Source organism: Mustela erminea, chromosome 7 (genome assembly GCF_009829155.1).
Source record: "Mustela erminea isolate mMusErm1 chromosome 7, mMusErm1.Pri, whole genome shotgun sequence".
Taxonomy (NCBI): Eukaryota; Metazoa; Chordata; class Mammalia; order Carnivora; family Mustelidae; genus Mustela; species Mustela erminea.
In genome coordinates this window covers 109,106,343-109,128,589 of record NC_045620.1, presented here as the reverse complement: position 1 = coordinate 109,128,589, position 22,247 = coordinate 109,106,343, and the positions used below count along the sequence as shown (strand labels likewise).

General features: G+C 38.7%; 1 protein-coding gene across 16 annotated transcripts in view; it reads right to left on the bottom strand.

Annotated features, from left to right (window-relative positions):
• Positions 1-22,247, bottom strand: part of SLC8A1 (solute carrier family 8 member A1) — a 379,615-nt gene that overhangs the window by 183,437 nt on the left and 173,931 nt on the right. The gene's annotated exons all lie outside the window — the stretch shown is intronic.

The window sequence follows — 22,247 nt, the reverse complement described above, 5'->3', positions numbered from 1 at the left end:
GAGGTAATCATATTTTGCCATTTTCAATTTGTTAATATGGTGTTCATGAGCATAAGCATATAGTTAATTTATTATTTTCACTCCTGTTAAATTCTAAAACAAAGCAGTTTCTGAATAAGCAGAAGGTTAGCCAAGGTTGCTGCCTCCGTAACTCTAGATTGGCCTGAGCTAAGTAAATAAATAACTACTTTCTATCTTAGGAACACTTTTGAATTTCAATTGTCTAAATCTGTTATAACTGCTTTTCTGTCTGTATTTGCTAGACCCAAATGAATTAGCTCCAAACTAGCCTTAGCAAAGGGAAAATATGCAGTCAATTTTAAAATTGATATGTAACTTAAAATGTAGCCCCAAAACATGATTTCTGCCTGAAGAACTGGTCAAAACAGATGATTATAAACAAAAATGGATCACATATCTTTAATGGCACTTATCCAAAATAAACTTTCTGGAATAGTTATCTAGAGTCTTTTCATGAAGCTATAGTAGCAATTATCTTAGAAAATGATTTTCCAGTAACAGGGTCCTAGAGATATGGATTTATCTGATTTTTACCTTGATTCTATGTAGCCTTTGGCCCATGCTTACAATACATTAAGAAACAAAAGGGGAGGGGATATTCAAAAGCTTCTTGCAATGAGAACATTTATCACTGGGCTATATCAAGCAATGAACCTGGGCATACAACCAAGATAAGTAATTGCACTGGTCCCAGGCCAGTTTAAATTGTGTACTATAGACCGTCTATGCAGAAAAAAGTTCACAGGCTTTGTATTCAAACATTATGTGGAAAAAAACCATGATATGAAAGTCTTTTGTTCTCCAAGCAGACCTGAGTTTCTTTTGGCAAGACAACCTCTGTGGGTGTGTAGAACTCCTTAGACATAGTATGTGTGGTGCAAGAGGAAGTGTTGGTTTGTGCTGATCATGGTCAATAAAAACATATTTGGCCTATAAGCCAGAATCCATTCATACTGGTATGATTCTGGGGTAAGCCAGACCTTCTTTTGCAGTTCAAGGGCATAAGGAACTAGGAGGCAAATTTGTTAGAAAAAAGTAATTTACTAAAAGGAACACCACTTGCATAAGTTTAGATACCTCCACAAAGCAATGTGTTCACTTTATTTCAGAAGACCTAGAGACACGCAAAGAGCTGAAGGGATTAGAAGGATTTTTTGCATTAATTTGAGCTTCGTGTATAAACAAAGTATTGGGATAAATATTAATAAATACATTTTATACAAAAAGTCTGCTTAGCTCATTATAAATATTAAAATTAAGAGCATATTTTCTTTGTTTCAGCATGATAACAATTTAGCTAAGATCTTGAATTTCCACAACAAAAGAATGTTCCATTGTCAAAGTTTGTTTCTCTTTTAAAGCAGTATTTCTAAATTAATTTTTGATTAAAAAATCTGAATTCTTACATAGGTCATATGGGAATTGCAAATAATAACAATAATAGTAATGTCTACAATACTCAATATAAATTAAATTAAATTAAAAATTCCAGAACTGCACATATCCATTTAAATGTTCATCAATATTCAACTGTTTAATGAAAAAGAAGTACTTGCTGATGTCAGATTTATCAAGGCCAACATTTTACCTGAGATCATTCATTCAGAAAAATAATTTTCTTTGGTAAAATTACTGATATTCCTATAAGTCAACTAGTTATTGGTGGTGTACAGGCCAATGATGCCTGGGAGGCTACATGATATTAATGAAAAACACTGTAATCAAGACTGTTGTTGATGTTCCATTACATTAATCATTAATGTAATCATGACAAGGGCCAAATAAAACTATTCTGAAATCAATATACAACTACAGATTAACAGGAAGGGGGGTATACTTGTCAAGCTATTTCACTCCATTCTCTGGGAAAACGCATACGTTCTCTTTAAATTTAGCAAAAAAGCTGCAGACCCTGAATAGTTCCATATCTCATTCTTTTTTTTTTTTTTAAGATTTTTATTTATTTATTTGACAGACAGAGATCACAAGTAGGCAGAGAGGCAGGCAGAGAGAGAGCAGGAAGCAAGGCTCCCTGCAGAGCAGAGAGCTGGATGCGGGGCTTGATCCCAGGACCCTGGGATCATGACTCGAGCTGAAGGCAGAGGCTTTAACCCACTGAACCACCCAGGCACCCCTCCATATATCATTCTTAAATGCCTTGTGAACTTAAGTGAGTTTGGTTAATCTGAACAAAAACTCAGCCAAGGAAAAAGTAGATGTTTCCTAAAGGCTTTTGCATAAACAAAATGAATTAAAAAACAATGAAAGGAATTTAGAAAACAGGAGACCAGAATACATTATCAGGAATATTAGAAAGGATAAACCTGGTGGATTTGGTCAGTAGGGTCTTCTAGGAACGGAATTATAGTTTTTCAGAATCTGCCTGCAATGTCTCCCAGATAGATTTGTGAATGGAAATGCACTGGGTTGAGCAAGTTCACTTGTAATTCCGAGGCTACTGCTGCTTGAGAGCTTCTAGACCTTCCACTTAATTGATGAAGTTTAAACAATTACCAAATTTGAGACTATTCCCTTCTGATGCCCCCCTACCCCCTTGCCAGTCATTACCCGGGTTTTGAATGTAGTCTTGGGATGTAGTATAGTAATATATGGGTTTGTTTTTCAGGTTTTCACACCCCAATTCAATGAAAAACCTGGAGAATGCCCTTGAAGATGATCTCAGTGAAAAAAGCATAAAGATAACCAGTGTGCAGAAAGCTAATATAACTGGAGTGTGATGTCTGACGCTGTTAAGTCCTCAGCGTTCTCAGTACACCATCCACCGCCATTTTGAAAAGTCTTTCATCAAGGGCCAGTGAAAGCCTCTGTTACTCTCACACTCTTTTTTTTAATGAAAGCCTGTTATATGGTTCCATGTGCTGCACACATAGGCTTGCATGTCATTTCACACTACAGTGTATTGTTTGCAGCTTAAAACATAACCCTTCATCACATATACCAACGCAAGGATGTGGCAAGAAAAAAGGAAGGAAGACCTGCAGGTGCTAGAAATAGGTAAATGAAACAACCCCTATCCTTCATTTTTTTTTCTTTTGGTCAGAGAGAGACTCATCATCATTGTAAGCAGGTGAAGTAGGAACTTTCAGGGGAGAGTCAGGAGAAGACTTCACAGAGAGGATGGCATTGAAGTTGTACTGGGAAAAATGAAAAGGTGTTTGCCGACAGATAATCTGGAAGTCATTGATATTTGACTTTGAGTTGTGTTTCTACACTATCTTTGAATAATAGTGAATTTAAAATTAGAACTAGAACAACATTACATTAATGTGTAATAATAGTTAAGCCACACTGCCTGGTTCTGTACACTGGTTCATCCACTAAGCTAGTAGTATGGTCTCAGGCCTGTTATTTAATTTGTCTGGGCTCAGTTTCCTTATCTTCAAAATGGGAATAATAATATATTATACCTTATCTACAGTGATGTTAGGCAGATTAAATGGTATATACATTTAACACTCTTAGTACAGTGTGTGGTACTTAGTAAGCATTCAACAACGATCTCTTATCATCATTAACATTATCTGCATCTTAAAGATGATGAAACAGAGCCATAGTGCCCCCATTTCCTAACCAGTAAAGTATATTTGATAAAAAATTTTATCTTTTGAATGCTGCTGTAGCGTAAAGGTTTGAACCTAGGCAGTTTGAAGCTAGAGCCTATGAATAGGACAGCCACATTCCAACACATTCTTAGCATATCTGGCTGCCCCAGCACTGTGGACACAATTGCTCTGATGTTATGTACCTAAGAGCTTAGCAAACCCTGTGAACTTCAACCTAGCATTGCCTCCACAGTTGCTTTCCAAATTGGCCCATTTGATTGTGTCTCTCTTTTTAAAATTCTTGTTTCTTTTCATTCTAGGTTTCCCGTAATGGAAAGTTTTCCATTAACTAATAAAACTCAAGTTTTATTAACACTTGAGTAGGTTTTGTTATGCTGTGGGGTGGAAAACAAGAAACGATGCACCCAAGTCCCCAGCACCATCAGGTCCTTAAAGATCCTACAGACAACTTCAAAGAGCTTCCTTTACTTTAACGACGGGCCCTTGGAAGCTGGTCAACAGCCCTATTTAGTGAAATTGTTCCAAGAGAAGGAACAGAAGACAGAATGAAGTTCCTTCACAGGCTAGGAGCCTCTCCAAAAACAAGGCTCCAGAATGACCGGATGGTCCCATCAGACACAGATTGCAAGGCTCCCCTTACAGAGTTCCTCATTCAGGAGGTCTAGGATGCTGTCCAGAATTTGCCTTTCTAATAAGTCCCCCCCCCACAGGAAGCAGCAGAAGAAGGAAGACATCTCAAAAGGAAGACGATAATCTACAAGGTCAATGTTGATTCCCCTCCCACAGGTTTTGCCAGATAGTATTCTTATGCAATTCTCCTCACCTCTGCTGCTTCTCAGATCCACCCTGAGCATACTTCCAAATGGGAGTCTCACTTTACACGCAGAGCCCTGCCTTGTTTGGCATTTTCTCTCCACACATCACCCGGTCCAGCATCTCGAAGTGGCCAAGACCTGGGGCACCTGGGTGACTCAGTGGGTTAAGCCTCTGCCTTCAGCTCAGGTCGTGATCTCAGGGTCCTGGGATCGAGCCCCGCATCGGGCTCTCTGCTCAGCAGGGAGCCTGCTTCCCCCTCTCTCTCTGTCTCTCTGCCTGCTTGTAGATCTCTGTCAAATAAATAAATAAAATCTTAAAAAAATAAAAAATAAAGATCAAAGTGGCCAAGCTCTAATTTTAGTCTCCTCGGGATAAGAGAGAAAAACCAGGTTTCAGGACCTTTACCATCCCTCAAACTCTCTGTATGCCCCTTCTTACCCTGCCTTATGTTTTTACCACCTCACACATTTATTTATTTCTTCCCCCTTCTACTCAAATAAAAGCTCCACAGGGACAAAGAATTAATTTTGTTCACTGGCTTGCAGTAGATGTTCAAAAATTTCGCCAAACTCATAACATTCATTTTAGTAAGATTAATTAGTGAAATACTACTGAAAATTAATTCTCCCAGAATTACGTTGGTAAGGTACTAAAAAGTAAAGCTTTGAACTTGAGTTATTTCTCCCTGACTCAAGTATAGATCTCATTTTCAAACTTCTCTTGCTCAACTTCTCCCTCATTTTTACTCCAGGCTGGAGATACATAGTATCCATCACTTCTCAGATTGATGCAAGCTAGTGAGAATAAAATAAGCTCTCCACTTTATGTAATCACTCTGGTTTTATGATTCATCTTTTTTGTGTTAGGAAAAATAGCTGTTTTGGTTTAGGTTAGAGTAGAATTCTGATTCATGTCAACAAATCACTGACAAACCAGGCACTGATAGAAATAAATTAAAAAAAAAAACTGAAGGCAGCTTTTATTAGAGAAAATCTACAACAACTCTATTCAACTATTGGTTAATTACAGGTTGGCTCAATATCCTTTAAAACAAAAACACACACGGGCTATGTGCCAATAATTTAAAAACAAAATATCTAATTAGAAAGATAGGAATATTTATTTAAAAGGTTATTCCGCACTGTGCTTTTTTAAAAGATAAAAAAGACTGAAAAATGAAAAAATTTCCATTTCCAACTTGAATCTAAAATTCCTCAAGTCCTTTAAGTCTATCACTTCAAGTGATCCTTATTCAAAAGGACTATTTTTGTCTGACAATCATGGCAGCATATAAATAAGACAATACGTTGTCCTATTTCCTCAATTGTTAGAAATTGCATTTTATTTTCCTCACTCTAGAGAACTGATGTTGGCATTCACTTCTTACCTCGAAGCGGGGGCTGCTTCGAGGTCACTGCTTTGAGGTCACTGCGGGGATGTTCAGCATGCCTGCACCGCACTGATTTCCTGGTGGGGTCAGGGCTGAGGAGCATATATGAGAGCAACAGGAGGCCGACAATGATTTGGATGGAAAAGAGTGGTTTTTATGGTAACAAGGGCTAAGGTTTTTTTTGTTTGTTTTTTGTTTTTTTTTTTTAAAGATTTTATTTATTTATTTGACAGAGAGAGAGATCACATGTAGGCAGAGAGGCAGGCAGAGAGGGGGAAGCAGGCTCCCTGCTGAGCAGAGAGCCCGATGCGGGGCTCGATCCCAGGACCCTGAAATCATGACCTGAGCTGAAGGCAGAGGCTTAACCCACTGAACCACCCGGATGCCCGCTCAGTTTTGAAGGGCAAAAAATCCAAATCATCAGGTGATTTTCAACCTCTGGTGTGCATCACAATTTCCTGGACAAATGACCAGATTTGAGCACCGGATCCTTATCTCCGAACGGCCTCATCAGAGACCCTCGTGAAGTGGGGTGGACATCTGCCTTTTTTTCTTAAAGCCGTTCCAGGTGATCCTGAGACTCAGCACAGTTTCCCAGGTGCTGGCTTTGACGTCACACTTACCATGTCCTGCTAACTCTACCAAACTATTTCTAGGTACCACATTACTTAGATGAATAACTTTTACTACAACTCTATGAGGCAAGTAGTATTATTATCCCCATTTTGCGGAGAAGGAAACCAAGACTTGGTACCATTCCCAAAGTCACATGACCAGTAAATGAAAAGACTAGAATCATCTGCTCCCAAAATCCCTCACACCCTTAATCACTATCAACTCTGCCTCTGCTCACATAGAGTTTATGCCTCATATCAACGTAGACCATTGCTATCTGAGTAAAACGTAGAGCTGCTCATGAGAACTGATCCAAAAAGAATGCCTTTTTTAATCTACCAAGTGTAACCAATAAAGAAAAATACCTGTATTGAAAGTCAGTCAGCAGGACACCTGAAGTTACATGACAATGGGTCGGGTTGGAGCCTGACTATTGTATTAAGTGCCTTGTACACAGCACTTGGAAGGTTATTCTTTGAAAGGTTTGCTTTGTTTTGTTTTGTCTTTCCTTCTCACCTTTTTCATTAGATGTTTCATTATTTTTTTAATTTTATTTATTTATTTGACAGAGAGACAGCCAGAGAGGGAACACAAGCAGGGGGAGTGGGAGAGGGAGAAGCAGGCTTCCCGCTGAGCAGGGAACCAGGACCCTGGGATCTTGACCTGAGCCAAAGGCAGATGCTTAACGACTGAGCCACCCAGGTGTCCTTTCTTGAGATGTCTGAATGTGAGACTGGTGCCCGAGATAAAGAACTCCTGTGGATGGACTTTAGAGGGGCTCGTAAGTGAACAACCATTCCATGGGTTTGTCAGTACTATAAAAATGCCCCCTGGAGGGTTTTCCACTTCCAGGAACCTGGATTTGGAAAGTAAGGCATGAGCGGGCAGCCAGAGTAGGGAATAGAGAGAGACACCATGAGAGGGCCTGTATTTCCTGGCGTGCTCCTGCTTCTAGGGGGTTGTACGAATGGCATCATTTCACATCAGAGAGAAATCAAAGTGACAAATCATTCTAAGAGATACATGCGATTACAATGAGAACGTCTAGTTTCCCAAGTGGAACAATTAGCAGGTGTTCATGAAGCCTCTAGCAGGTAATACCATTTGGAATAAGACACAGATTGCACAACACTGACTCTATTTAATTCTGCTTTCCTTCACTTTGCTCCGAGGCAGCTGGACGGAGGGACCGACCGTGCCTCGCTTTACGTCATTAGGCTTTTATTCCTCTCTCTCTGGATCCCTGCAGCATGGATCTTTACAGTTGCTATTCAATTAATTCTTAGAGCCTCCTTTGTTACCTGGTTGCTCCAGCTTGGGCAGTATCGATCCCTCCCTGGGCCATATGTTCTTTATGGGAGAGGTTCAATACATGTTTCCTGAACAAACAATTAAATTAATGAAAGAATGCATGCCTCACTAAGCAGCCCGTGCCATAATCCCAAGTGTGAGCAGTTCCGCCTGTCATAAAGCTGCTCACGTTACACACCACTCTCTTCATTCAATCCTCCATTAGCCACCACGCTGCCTCTCTCCTCTCTCGAGCTACAAACAACTCCCCGAGAGAGCAACTCTTTCAATTTCTAAAAGAAGCTCTGAGGAACGCCTCAGTCCTAATTCTTCTTCCACATTTCTCATCAGTGTTCTCTTTTATAATATGACTTCTAGATCTTTCCCACTTTTGATCACCTTTCTCTAGAGAGAGTTGGCCTTTGTCCCCATGAAAACGTGAGCTCAGCTAAAAGCTGAGCACGATACTCCTGATGCGAGCTCAACATTGTAGTTTCCTTTGAATCCTTACATTTCTTCCCAACACCCTTGCTGCCTCCAAAAACTAGTCTGTGTTATCACCATAGATTGCAAGAATTTACGAGTTACTGTAGGCGAACAATGACTTACAATGAACTAAAATATCATTAATTGTCCTAAATCCTGCACTTTAAAAACATTAGAAGTAAATACTATTTTTTTAAAGATTTATTTATTTATTTATTTGACTGACAGAGATCACAAGTAGGCAGAGAGACAGGCAGAGAGAGAGAGGAAGAAGTAGTCTCCCTGCCTGAACAGAGAGCCCGATGCAGGGCTGGATCCCAGGACCCTGAGATCATGACTTGAGCCGAAGGCAGAGGTTTTAACCCACTGAGCCACCCAGGGGCCCCTAAATACTATTTTTTGAACCCCTACCACGTGCAATGCTCTAGGAGGTACCCTTAGCCTATGTAAAGATAAATGGTACAGCAGGAGAAACAAGGGTATTCTCAGAATCTAGGAAGAACTTTTTCTATTATTCACCTTCAGTACATTGACCTTCGTGTCATTTGAGCAAAGAGGAAATATTCAGTGTTTTCTTGAATAAGGGAACAGTTGCTCTATCTGTTTCTGGGGATTATGGAAACTTCCTTGTGAGGTTGTTGCGAGGATGCAGGGTATAGATAAACTATCAAGTGGAGAACCATGCATTGAGTTGGGATTCAATTAATATTACTATTTGTTGTCACTGTCACCATCATCGCCATCATCACCATCAACACCATTATATAAGTCACAGCCTGTGCAGTTGCAGGTGTTTTTCTTATTTTTAACTTAAGTGCCATATAATAATACATTTGCATGCATACACATAAATACACCCAGTTTATTCCAGAAAGAAATTGAGTGATTATTCTGTTATTCAATGCAAAGTTAATAAACATCTTATGTCTTTATCAAAATACTGATTAAGATATTGACCATGCTGAAGGGCGGCGGGGGTGGGGGGGCGTGGTGGTGGGAGACAACCTTACCCTCCATTATCACGTAATTCCTCAAACCATTATGTTCCACAGCACTCCAGTGCTTAGTTGGCTGGTCCACTTTGCCTGGGATTATTGACGTCTTTTTGAACCTAGAGTCCACTTTCATGTATGTTTCAAGATAGTTTAGAATAACCCTAAACAAATCCACATTGAACTACAACTTGATGTTAAAAATGAAAAAGAATGGGATCTTCCTAAGCTCAGAAATTTAGTCCTCCATTATCCACTAGGATACATTCCAAGACCCCCAGGAAATGCCTAGGACCCAACCCAACTTACATACACTATGTTTTTTCCTGTGTATACATATGTATGATGAAGTTTAATTTATAAATTAGGCATAGTTTGAGATTAACATCAATAACCAATAATAAAATTGAATGAATGTAATGATACACTGTAATAAACATTCTGTGAATATGGTCTCTCGTTCTCAAAATATCTTACTGTATTTTACTCACACTTCTCTTCTTATGATGACGTGAGAAGATAAAATGCCAACATGGTAAGAAGGAAGGTGAATGACATCGTATTAGGCTACCACTGACCTTCTGACAGTAAGTCAGAAGGAGGATCATCTGTTTCCGGAAACCCGGTTGACAGAAGGTAACTGGACCCACAGAAAGTGAAACTGAAGATAAGGGTGGGGATGAGTACGATAAGGAAATATTGTCAGATGAGAAGTATTAGGTTTCTTTAAACTCTAACTTCCTCTTAGAATGACTTTGATGTGTGTCTCATTGTTAAGGACAGTGAGGAATGGCTTGATCTTAAATGGATCATATAACATAGATTACTTAAAAGGGACATTTTCCTCCATTTTCAATAGTTTTTAAACTTGATCTTTTAAGACTCTCCCCCCCAAAAAATTTGGTGAACTAATGAAAATGCGTTAAAATCACACGTGGCTGACTTCTTTCATCCCTGTGCCCTCAGAACATCCCATCAGAACAAAATTAGCCGATTTGGCTCTTAGTCATGAATAGCTTTTATCCCCCATTCTAATCGCCTGTCCACTGGCTTTCCCATTTGAACCATGCAGGTAAAGGGACTCCAAGTGAGAAAGAGCCATGCAAATCAAAGGTAAAAGTCTATAAAATCCCCAGTCTGAGAGTTGGAAAGCCTGTGTTAGATTTGGCTATGTTTTTCAAGGTCATACATCTACTTACAGTTCCACTGTCTCAATTTCCTCATCTATAAATTAAACAGCATATGACACTTGATTTTTCCTAAGTCCCAGTATATATCTCTTTCTGTCATATAAATCCAACAGCTGGATTTTCCCTTTTGAAATAATTACCTTTAACATTGCACAGAAAACATCTGTATGAGAAATGTACTTGATTCTTCATATATGTCGGTCTATGGTTTGCACAAGTCAATTATCTAAGACATTTATGACCACGATGACCATTTGTATCAGTTGTAACTGGGACTCTGTTCATTAGAAAAGAAACAGAGCCTCAAGATTGACATGCTCAGACAGGCAGTGATCTGAAGACAAACCAGAAAGCTCTCACTAAGGCATGGGGTCTATGGATTATCGTCTATGTCATGAGTTACTGGAGATACAGATACGTAAAGATTTCCCTACTCATTACATCAATTCACAAGCATTTATTAAGCTTCTACTGTTTGCTTCAACCAAGGAATCCTGTTACTCATCATTCACCTTAGAATTTGCTTCTGAGGCTCTATGAAAATGGAAAGGACCATGATGTCCGCTGCTGGAGCTGATACAACATTTTTTCATAAAATTCATACACTCTTAAGCAGTAAATCAATTTCTTTGACTTTCCTTACTCCTGTTACACTTCACCGAATGAGGTTAAAAAAAGATTGCATCAGTAATGATTTCAGGAAGCCTGCTCTGTGGCTTTGCATAATATAAGAACAGGGTTTTCCAGGTATCCCTCTTGGTTCAACAGCTAGGTTTGTCGAAACAGAAAATTACTTTATTCATTTTTTTTTCATTCCAAGGAACTATCCCACAGGAGTATCTTTAATCCATCAATGTTTGTTGAAGGACAAGTAAGCCATAATGTTATCATATGTAATTCTTCCTTAGTTATTATTAAGCCAAGTCTGAACAATATCAATTTAATCAATTTATTAAGAAATAACAGTGAAGATGATCATATAAATGCTACATGTATTGCGGCTGTCATATATCACATATTGGGTAATATGTATTTGTGTGTATATGTGTATATACATATACACATATACACACACACATATACACATATTACTATATAAACACATATCTACCATATGATCTTACAAATAATTATATAACATTTTAAAAATACAAATGTATATATATTTCCACTTAATCCTTAGAACAATCCTTTATGATAGATTTATACCAATATTTAAAAATAAATAAATTGAGATGTATTTAGCATTGTTCAAGAAGGCAGAGTCATAGTCCATTCCACTCCTACTAAAGTTTTAGTCCAAGGAATTTTATAATTTAAAACTCAGTTGATTAAATAACAATTAAAATTAATGATAGGTAGATTCTAAGGTTACTGAAAGAGGGGGTAATGTTTATAGAAATATTCTCAATTCTTTGTAAAGCAATACCGCATAGGCACCGTAATGCTTTCCTTCCCAAGAGCTTCTACTCTCTTTATCACAGACAAATACAAAGTTGATAATCATTTTGCTTGAAAAGCTATAAAGATTGACATTCATACACAGTAGATATTTGATAAATAAAATTCTGATTTTTATCAACACTTCTTTTCAGGATTTGAAATACAAACAGAAGGAACTTAAGACTTTGACCCTCATAAAAAACTGTCAGTGAAAAGTTCAAAGGTCTTGGAAATAGAATTATCATTTTTGAATCTCAAATGATTTCACCTGGTTTTACAAAAAAGTTCAATTTCCTAGTTAAAAATAACTCTGAATAATCTATATGACATAAAAAAGTGTGGATTTCTGGCTCATTTGCTTATCATAATATTCTTTTTAAAATCCCTAATTTAAGAATTCTATTAACACCCATTCCACAAATATTTGTATGGCAAAATTCAAATACCAGGAAACAGCATAATGCAAAATTAACAGAGAGGCATTATAAAGGAGCATATGACCCAAACAGCTGCAACTCCATGATTATTTGTCCCACTGCCCAGTTTCTGGAAGGGGAAATACAACAAAAACAAACTCTCCTACCCAGGCAGCCTCTGGGAGTGTTTAACTAGACTCTAAATGCATTGTAGGCATTCAGAAATCTTCCAGATTGTTTGATTTGAAAGGATGTCGATAATTCTCTTACTAAGGTGCTTATTTTGTCTCTGATTCAGAAAACGATGAGAGAGATAATTCTAGTTCTATAATTGTAATTTTTTAAAAAGAATTATTAGAATAAGAAATAGCCTGTAACGATAGCTTCTCATTTCCATGCACACATCACTGATAAACAGAGATTTACCCTAAAACTTACATTCCAAAGTGCAATGCTCGGTGGGTAAAACGGATAATTATAATATGTGTAAACCCAGATTGTCTCATGAAATTGAGATTGTCTTACCTTATTTATAAATAAGCTTATATGATAAACAGAAATAACTAAAGAGAATGAAACAGGATGAGCTTAAAAATCAGTCAAGGGCTTTCAAGCGTTTAAACAGACGCTGAACTGGAAGTAATTAATTAACATTAATCAACACTGTAAAGGCAAAGGTAAGGAAGGCCTACATTTTTAAACAGCAAACATGTCCACAAAAATCAAGGAGAATGAGGGTTGGTCTCGTTTTGAACAGACAACTGTAAAATGGGGTTCGAGATTAAAGTGAGGCTATCTCAGAGGCACTTCCTAAATCTGCATGGCAGGATTATTCAAATTTCCTGTCCTATGCCTAAATAGGACGAAGCATTCCATTTTCTTCTCTTCTCACTCTGCAAAAGTGTCCTTTCTCTTTCTTGTCACTATAACAGGAAATGTCAAAAATTCCTGTTCTAAATATGATTCAAAGTGAAGTAACTCATGCATTTATTAAGACAGTAAGGTTTTAGTTTCCACAAGATGGCCGCTTTCTGTTTTCTCTTTTTCTCTCTCCCTCCCTTTCTCTCTCTGTCCTCTTGCCTTCCACCCTCCTTCCCTTGCTCTCTTTCTTTTAACTAGTAGCATACATGTCTGAAATCTGAAATTCATCGGAAACAGACTACTTTTGATGACTCACAAAAGCTGTATCTTGCCAAGCTCTTGGTTTAACCGGCAATGTCACGGTGCCGTGGCTTGTTACTCAAGCCTCTCTCTCCACAGCATCTTCTGAGGGTGCAGGTTGTTTTCAGGTGAGTGTTGCCATTACCTCACTTCCAGCTATGGGAGGACAGCATGCTGACCAGATCATGTGGCCCACAGTATACGCCACAAGCTTTAGTCCCTGCTTCTTTCCTTCCTATCATTCCCTCCAGACCCTGACGGTGTGCTCAGCACTGAGCCCTCCAACGCCCTTTCTTTATTCCCTGGAAATTCCCAACACATCCATTCTTACTCTTTCCTCAAATTGATTTACCCAATTGATTTACTTAAAGATCTGCTTTCTCCCTACAAACTCTGTAGAGAAAGCCTGCAATTCATTCTTGTATGGAGCATATAACATATCTTCTGTTTCAGGACCTTAAAAAAAGGCAGTTTACTTGGAAGGCTCTTGGTTGATGCCTGGAGATTGAAGGGAAACACAACTTTGCCCCTTCCAGCAAATACTATGAAAAAAACTTGACTTCCTGAGGTAGGTCAGAAGAAGAACATTTTTTTGAGAGGCCCGTTAGGGCCCCGGAACTAGGGAGGAGTCCCAGTCTAGCCCAGGAGCCTTGCTCTTTCCTTTCCAACGGGGCATGCAGATCAATAATTTGGCCAGTGGTGTGCCTGAGAAAGTCTGGATGGAATGGCTACTCTGTAGAATGCTATTAACCAACTTATGAGCCACGTGAACATAGAAGAAAGTTGTACCTACTTAATGTTTCATTATTATATATTGTAATATATATTTTTATATTGTAAGAATACCATTAAAAAAAAACAACCACCACCAAAAACCTTGCTTCAGTTCCTTTCAGATCCAGCCTTAAAACCTGAATTGAGAGGTATCTGATTTACTGTCATAAAGAATAAACACCTCTTCGCTTTGATATCCTCTTTAAGTGTCGCTGACCTTTACAGGTTACGTAGAGCAAGTAGAAAGGTAAATGCCCACTCATGTCTATGCTGGGGCTCCCTGCTGGGCCTGCATTGTGTCCTGACGCAGGGGCTGTCTTCTTCAGCAGCTCAAGAGAGAAAACCTGCAGCTCTGAACTGAACCGATTCGATTCACAAGCACGTGTTACGCACCTGTACGGGTCGTCATGCGTTTGGTGCGGTGTTGGAATCAGGGATCATTTGTTCTGGATTTTTCAGGCAAGCCGAGGTAGCAGAAAGACAGAACCCGTTCATCAGCACCGACCTTCTCAAATGCAGAGCTGGGGACCTTATGTGATAAAGGCTAAATGGTGCGTGGGGCGTGCATCCTACAGTTTCCCTATAAACCTACATTCTCACTTCCCCTTCCTGCCACAAGTATTCTATTTACCCCATTATTTTGTCCTGTGTGTTGGCTGCGAGCCCGGGGCTCCCACTTCCGGTATAGTATACTCTGCGATTCAAGAGAGTAGGTCTCTTTCTTGTCAAGACCACCTCGGAATATTGATTAGAGGAAAGATCAAAAATAGTCATGGCTTTTGAAAATACAGTGCCTCTGTTTGAAAGGCTCCATGGAGCAGCAGGGAAGAGATTTTTCAGAAGTGAAGAAAAAGGCATCAGAGGGAGGCTGACACACTTATCTTAGAGTGAAAAATCTTTCTTCTTTGCCCTTGGTCTTTTCTTGTCTCTTCCCATTTCTTGTACGGCTCATACATTTGCTTGCTCCCTTCTTCTTGGATTTCCACCCCCTTGACTCTCTTCTTGCCTTTTTTTTTTCTTTTACCTGAGCCGAAGGCAGATGCTGAATGACTGAGCCAGCCAGGCGCCCCCTCTCTTCTTGCTTTTTCTTTCTTTCGCCCTTAGAACTGCCAACCATTAATGGCTGAGATGGTCACCTTGTCCTATATTATAAGCTGAAAAAAATTGGGGGTGCAGCTCAACGGTGATGGTAACTACCATGGGCCAGTAATGAATCCTGACAGCCTGGTACAAGCTCATATACTTAAAAAGGACACTTTTTGGATGGGTTGATAGAGGAAATAGATAACGCAGATTAGTAGTATATTTACACAATGAGCACTGAGATATGTATAGAGTTGTTGAATTACTATATTGTATACCTGAAACTAATATAACACTGTAATGTTAATTATACTTGAATAAAAATAAATACACAAATGAACAAACAAATAAATAAATAAGACATTTAGCCACTTCCAGAAATGTACCTTAAGTGTATGGCCTTAGTCAAATCTATGTGTTCTATGAGGATCAACAATGTGAGTATAAAGATGAATGTGTGGAAATAAGAGAGAAGGGTCCTAACTGGAGTGCAGAGGTACCAATCCCAAGACCTTGGCTCATTCGTAGAAACCTCCAAGGGCCCAAGTAACCTTCCAAGTTCACTTCCCAGTACTAGGTCCTTCATAGGAAAACATATGATGACTTATTACAATAATATATGAAAATAAATTTTAAAATGAAAAGAAACCACTTACTTAAAATTTTACCTTTTAAAACTTATTTTATTCTCTTCCAATATTTTCCTATGCACATTTTGTACATTTGAAACCATAGTACACAAATTATTTTGTGTCCTTTTTTTTTAAAATAATAATCACATTCCTAAGTTGGTAAATAGCTTTCATAGTTTTTAACAGTTATGTAATTCCATTGAATAAAATATTTACATAATTCACAAAAACATTCAGTTGTTACAATACTGGACCTTTGAACTATTTTGAATAGAACACTGGCAAGTATGCTTGTGTGTATGGCATTTCCACATTTCAGATTATTCTTATAAAATACAGTCCCAGAAGAGGTAGTAATGTGTCAAAGGTGGTAACCACTTTATGATACCTAATACATATTCCTAAATTTCACATCATAGCTTTTTCCAAAAAACAAAAACAAAACCTAAAGTTTTGAATAGTTTGAGGCAGAAATGAATGAGTTTAAAATACAGTCTTTGCCCTGAAAATCGTACAGTCCAGTTGATGAAATAAGACATACACATGTGAAAGAGGACTAACTCTATCAACTACAGGGATTCTGGGAAGAAAGAACAAGATCATTTTCAACAGAAGTAGCTGAAGAGTTAGGCTTTTGAGTCTTAGGACATTCGTAGGTTTGGATGATGTGAGATGACAAAATATCAAGGCTTGCAAGTAGTGTGGTAAGAAAGAAGAACACTAAGGAATTCCTTGTGACTCAGAGCATCATAAGAATAAATATAACTCATTAGCCTGATCCACATCAATTGCAAACTCCCTGAGGATGGTCCCATTACTAGGAATAGTTATTCACCCTTGTCCTTGAAACTTTCCCTTCCCTTGTTACATTTGATGGAACACTACGGAGGTTCACCTCCCTCTGCCTCTAACCAGTCCCTCTCTTCTTTCTTTCATTTTCTTCCTCCAACAACCCCTGTAAATAAAGCATTTCTCAGAGTTCTCTTCCAGTCCTTTTGTACCTTTATAGTCTTTCTTAGGTAATGTCATCTGAGCTGTTGGCTCTAACTACAACTTCTTGCTTCTAACTCCCCTATCTCAATTTCCAGCTCTCGATTGTCTTTGTTGGCCTGATATGTACATTGCCACCTGCCACTAACAGCATTCGAAATCCAACATGTCCAAAAACTCTGTGTTCTCCAGATCATTGGAAAGCACTGCAGTTCAGAAGAATACCGTCTTTGTTGGCTCTTCCATCTTCATAGTTCACAGTCAGTCAAGTTTCCAAATTTGGTCCTTACGACACAGCAAATCCAATTTTCTCCTATTTAGGAGAAATCAAAATCCCCCACCTAGACCATTGTGAGAATTCCTATCTGATTTGCTTGCCTCTAGCCTCATCCCCTTCAATCTGCGCTCCATACTATTACCAGGTCCCTTCCTAAAGCATAGAGTAGATTATGTCACTTGTCTAACAAGGACAGAGCTAATCATCAGGTAGAGTTGAATTCAAACACACTGATGTGTCTCTCCCGGTCCTTTATGATGTGGACCCACTCTATTCTCTGATTTTGTCTCCCACCCTACAAATGAAAACAGATGTGGAACTTCACCAAGCTGAACCTTTTCTTCTACAACTTCCTTTGAATCGAACACTCTCACACACTCTGGCCTACTGAAATCATATACAATCTTTAGATTCAACCAACTTCCAACAAAACAAAACAAACAAACAAAAAAACACAAACCTTCTTAGACCTCTGTATTCTACAGCACAAAGTAATTTACATTTCTATCTGTATAACTACAATGCTCCCTTTCTGAAGGCCAAGTCAAGAAATTCAATAAATGCAGTGTGTTTTAATTTTTAATTTCCCTAGCCAAAGGCTGAGCTTCCTCCTGCTATTTGATAAATGGCTATTAGAAGATCATCAGCCAAACCTAAAGCCTTCAAGATGTTCAATAGAATCTTTATCTAAAAGGTGTGAAGAGGAAGAAGGGAAGAAGGAAGGAAACACTTTGAGAAGTTACCAATGATTTTTCTTTTGAATCAGTCTTAGGACTTATCTTCAAAATGAGCCAAGACCTCTAATCACGTGTTCTAGTGGGTTCATTAACAAAAATATGGCATTGCAAATTCAAGTTCTTGTGCCTGGCTCTTTTGTCTCCATTCAAGGCCCATGCTTAGTTTTAACGTGAAAGCTTTAAGTTCATAAGTCTCCCAGGTTGCAAGTGTCCCCCAATCCCTTTCAAGGGCACATGAGGCTGACTGGTGTCCTTAGCACCCTGTGGGATGTCCTGGTCTACCAATAAATCTGAGATAAGAGAGAGAGGAGAGGAAAGAAGGGAATTTGCAACTAGCACTCCAACTTTATTTATCGCTTACCCTGGGAAAGTACTGAGCTAATAAAAAAATGAAAAAAAAAAAAAACCCAAGTTATTTAAAGAGTAGGAGCTAAAACATCAGAAACATAAACTAATGTTTCTAAATAAAAAAGGGTGTGGAGCATGAGTCTTTTTTTCAAAGTAGAGGCCATATCTTAAGAAAGCTGAGTTTTGGGGTGCCTGGGTGGCTCAATGGGCTAAAACCTCTGCCTTCAGCTCAGGTCATGATCCCAGAATCCTGGGATCTAGCTCTCTGCTCAACAGGGAGCCTGCTTCCCTTCCTCCCTCTCTGCCTGCCTCTCTGCCTACTTGTGATCTCTCTCTGTCAAATAAATAAATAAAATCTTTAAAAAAAAAAGAAAAGAAAGAAAGCTGAGTTTTAAGTGATATTTTTGAATGATCTATACAGCCTTGTTTGTGAGAAGTCAGGGTTATTCCCCAGACCCATTTCTGACTTCCTGGCTTCATGACATTAGGTGGCAGTGTGTTTTTGCCATTGGCGTAGTACAGGCATGATAAGGATAGTATCTGCTTTTGCCTGAAGTGAGACTGTTAGAAGAAACACATTAAAATAATGAGGATAAATGGTCATGTCTCACTAAGACCAGTTCCTCCCACTATTCTTCAGGCTAAACTCCCAGAAATTTAGTCTTATTTGTTCAAAAACTGCACCTGTTGTTGTATTAAATGTGTGAAAAGGATAAAATAACCAGTGAATGATAAAGGCAATCTCTAAGGCTGACTACATTTAATAAATTAAATTGAAAGAGAAAGCTAGAAGACATGAGCGTGGCACCTGATGCTTTCCCCAAATTACAAAATCAGCCCGTCACTCCAAGCTGATGCATGTACACCAACAGTTTACAATCCCAAAGACAGAAGAGTGTATACAGAACGTCTCATATTTTGAGTCTGTTGCTTGAGTATTTGCTTGAGTATTTTGCAAAGTTGGATGAGAAATAGTCATCATTTCACCAAGAACCAGCTCAGGGAAGGAAAGAAAATGATAACATAGTCCCTTTCTTGCACTGACTGCTAAGGAACTGTTATGATTCAGTAAATTAAGGCATTCTGGACAAATGGTCAAATGCACTAATTTGCAATCTAATGAATGTACTCACTAAATCCAGGCCAATATTGAGAGATTAAGTATCTGATATAATACTATCCAGTTACCTGCAAACAAGAGGCACACACGACATACACTTGTCTCAAGACAATCATAGATCATTTCTTCTTTTCAACTATAGTGAGGTGCTTATTATGCTGTTTGGAGTCATAGAGGTGCAAGCCAGGAGTCCTGGCTTTGTATGTCCCCAGTCAAGGGTTTAAGTCCTGCCTCTGCCAGAACTTACCAGCTCATGATTTCAGGAAGTTGACCTACTCACTTTGTGCCTTGGTTTCCTCTCTGAGGTTGATAATATCAATGTTATGAGGTTGTCACACAAATTGAGAGAAGGCCAGAAATCATGCTAGGCTTAGTGTCTGACACGTGATACATCCTCAGTAAATGTGGGCTTTTTATAAATATTATTATCAGTGACGCTAAAAAACTGAACAGTCTAGACAGTGCCCTTAACTTCAGATTCTACAGGAAGTTCACAGAATAATCTAGATCAAACACACACACACACACACACACACAGGAACTATTTTCCCCAATGCTCAGCTGTGCTTGGTACTTCTCAGGTTCACTTCCATAGCCCATTCCGATGCATACACAACCCCACAGCAAAGAAAAAGAACACTCGGGAGAATCAAAATGTTCTATGTAATAGTGGGGTTTTGTGTGAGTTAACTCCATTGTATGAATGGGCTTTGTAGAGGGCCTTATCAATTATGTTCCTTTATGACGGTTTTTCTAAACGGAGATTTACTGAAGGATTTCTGTGGTGACTTGACAAACTCTAAGCATTTTATTTCTAAATCCTTTTATGTCTTTGTAAAGGTCATGGGCTGGGTCTATGCAATTTACTTTGCAGCACCAGACGCAACTGGCTGCTTAGGAAATGCTTTTTGAGATGGTGAAGAGCTTCTGTTTTTCATTAAGTGGCTTTGAACTTTGGTACTGCAAGTCCTGACTCTGGATTTATCCTTCACTTTACCACATAATTCAGTTCAAACAGCAAAGTGATTATGCTCTCGCTCTAGTAGCCTCAGGGGAAAGAAGGGTGTTTCCCCCTTGTGCCTTCTTCTTTACCTTTATCAAGCCAGTCCATTCTCATGAAAGGATTCCACTGTTCCCTAAACTTCCTTATTCGGACTCTTCTTTTTAACTTGATGCTTCAGCACTGTGTGGTGAAGTTAGGGTGGAAAAAAAAGACCAGTAAGTCAAAAATGGGTTAGGAACATAATTCTCTAGAATGCTGGAGAAAAGAACAAAGTTGGCCAAACTCCAAAGGTCAAATATATACAGACTTTCTTATGGGAATGGAATTTCAAACCTGTTTAAAAATCTTCTGAAGTGAGTTTACAATCCCAGACTACCAAAATTAACCATCCAGTTGAGTCATTCTGATATTTCCCTGAGTTATGTTAGATTGATTAGCTTTTCCAGGGTTATCTGTTATCAGATAAACAAAGCAATATATTTTACATGAATATTTTTAACCAAAATGGCAATGGGGAGCACAAGAAACTTAAGGGATGCCCTTGGGGATTGCCCCAGTTTGCTCGCAGACAGAAAAAGCCAATGAGCCACGTGAATGTACTTTTCAACACAATATTGTACAAGCTGAAACAAACACAGTTTTCTTTCTGCACTTTTTTTTTTTTTAATGTTTCTATGTTATCTTAAGAGTTTGAGGACTTCCAGTTGGATTGAAGGTTGGCTGAGTAGGATGATAAATTGTGGGGGAGAAAAGTCTTAACCAAAATGCTTGTTGCACTCAATAAAAAGTCTCTTTCATTCCAGAATTTCGTTCGTCAGGATGGTGAGGCAACCAATGTTATGGGAACTCTAGGATCTATTTTGCTCGAGACCCAGGCCTCCCATTTGAATACATTCTCCGTTGTAATAGAAAATATACATTTTTCTGATCACCCTATTTTCTCAATAGTCTAAGGAAGAAGAAGAAGAACAACAACAACAACAACAGACACCAATTTTGATTTTTAGGGTTTCCACAACTTAGTATTATTTCAGCGTATGATCAGTTTCCCCTGTTAGCTTGGAGTCGGTAATCGTCACATTATAAATCGATCTCTCTGCATACTGAGAGCCCATCTTGTGGTGCCATCACCAACATATACAGAGACACACAGAATGTTAGAGTCAGTTAAATTATCCAGCCACCTATTTCAGAAGCAAAGCCACCTTATTTCAGGGACCTTAGTCATTTCCCCCCAAAAACGCTTGTACCTGATCCCCAACTCCAACCCCAAGTTCCAGACCAGTATGATGTTGTGGATGGAGGAAAGTAATACCACCACGTACTGAATACTGTATAAGGCTTTCGTGCCTTTTAGTGCATTCAAACACACTCAGCAATGTACTATCATATGTACTGTCATTTCAGCTTTATATATAGATATCTTAGTGTAGCTGAAGGTCATATATCTGGACAAGAACAACATACTTTATGGCCAGTGGACATATTTAAAAAATAATACTAAAAATGAAATTTATGATCCAATTTAGTTTGTAATACATAATGAGCATGCTTCAACATTCTTTTTTTTTTTTTTAAAGATTTTATTTATTTATTTGAGAGAGAAACAGTGAGAGAGAGCATGAGCGAGGAGAAGGTCAGAGAGCGAAGCAGACTCCCCATGGAGCTGGGAGCCTGATGCGGGACTCGATCCCGGGACTCCGGGATCATGACCTGAGCCGAAGGCAGTCGTCCAACCAACTGAGCCACCCAGGCGTCCCGCTTCAACATTCTTAAAAGCAGTTTTTTGATCGGTACCAGAATCAAAAGCACTCTCTGTGATTCTACTATGGAGAAAGAACAAAAGCCTTCCAAGGGCAAGAATCACTCTAAAAAGAAC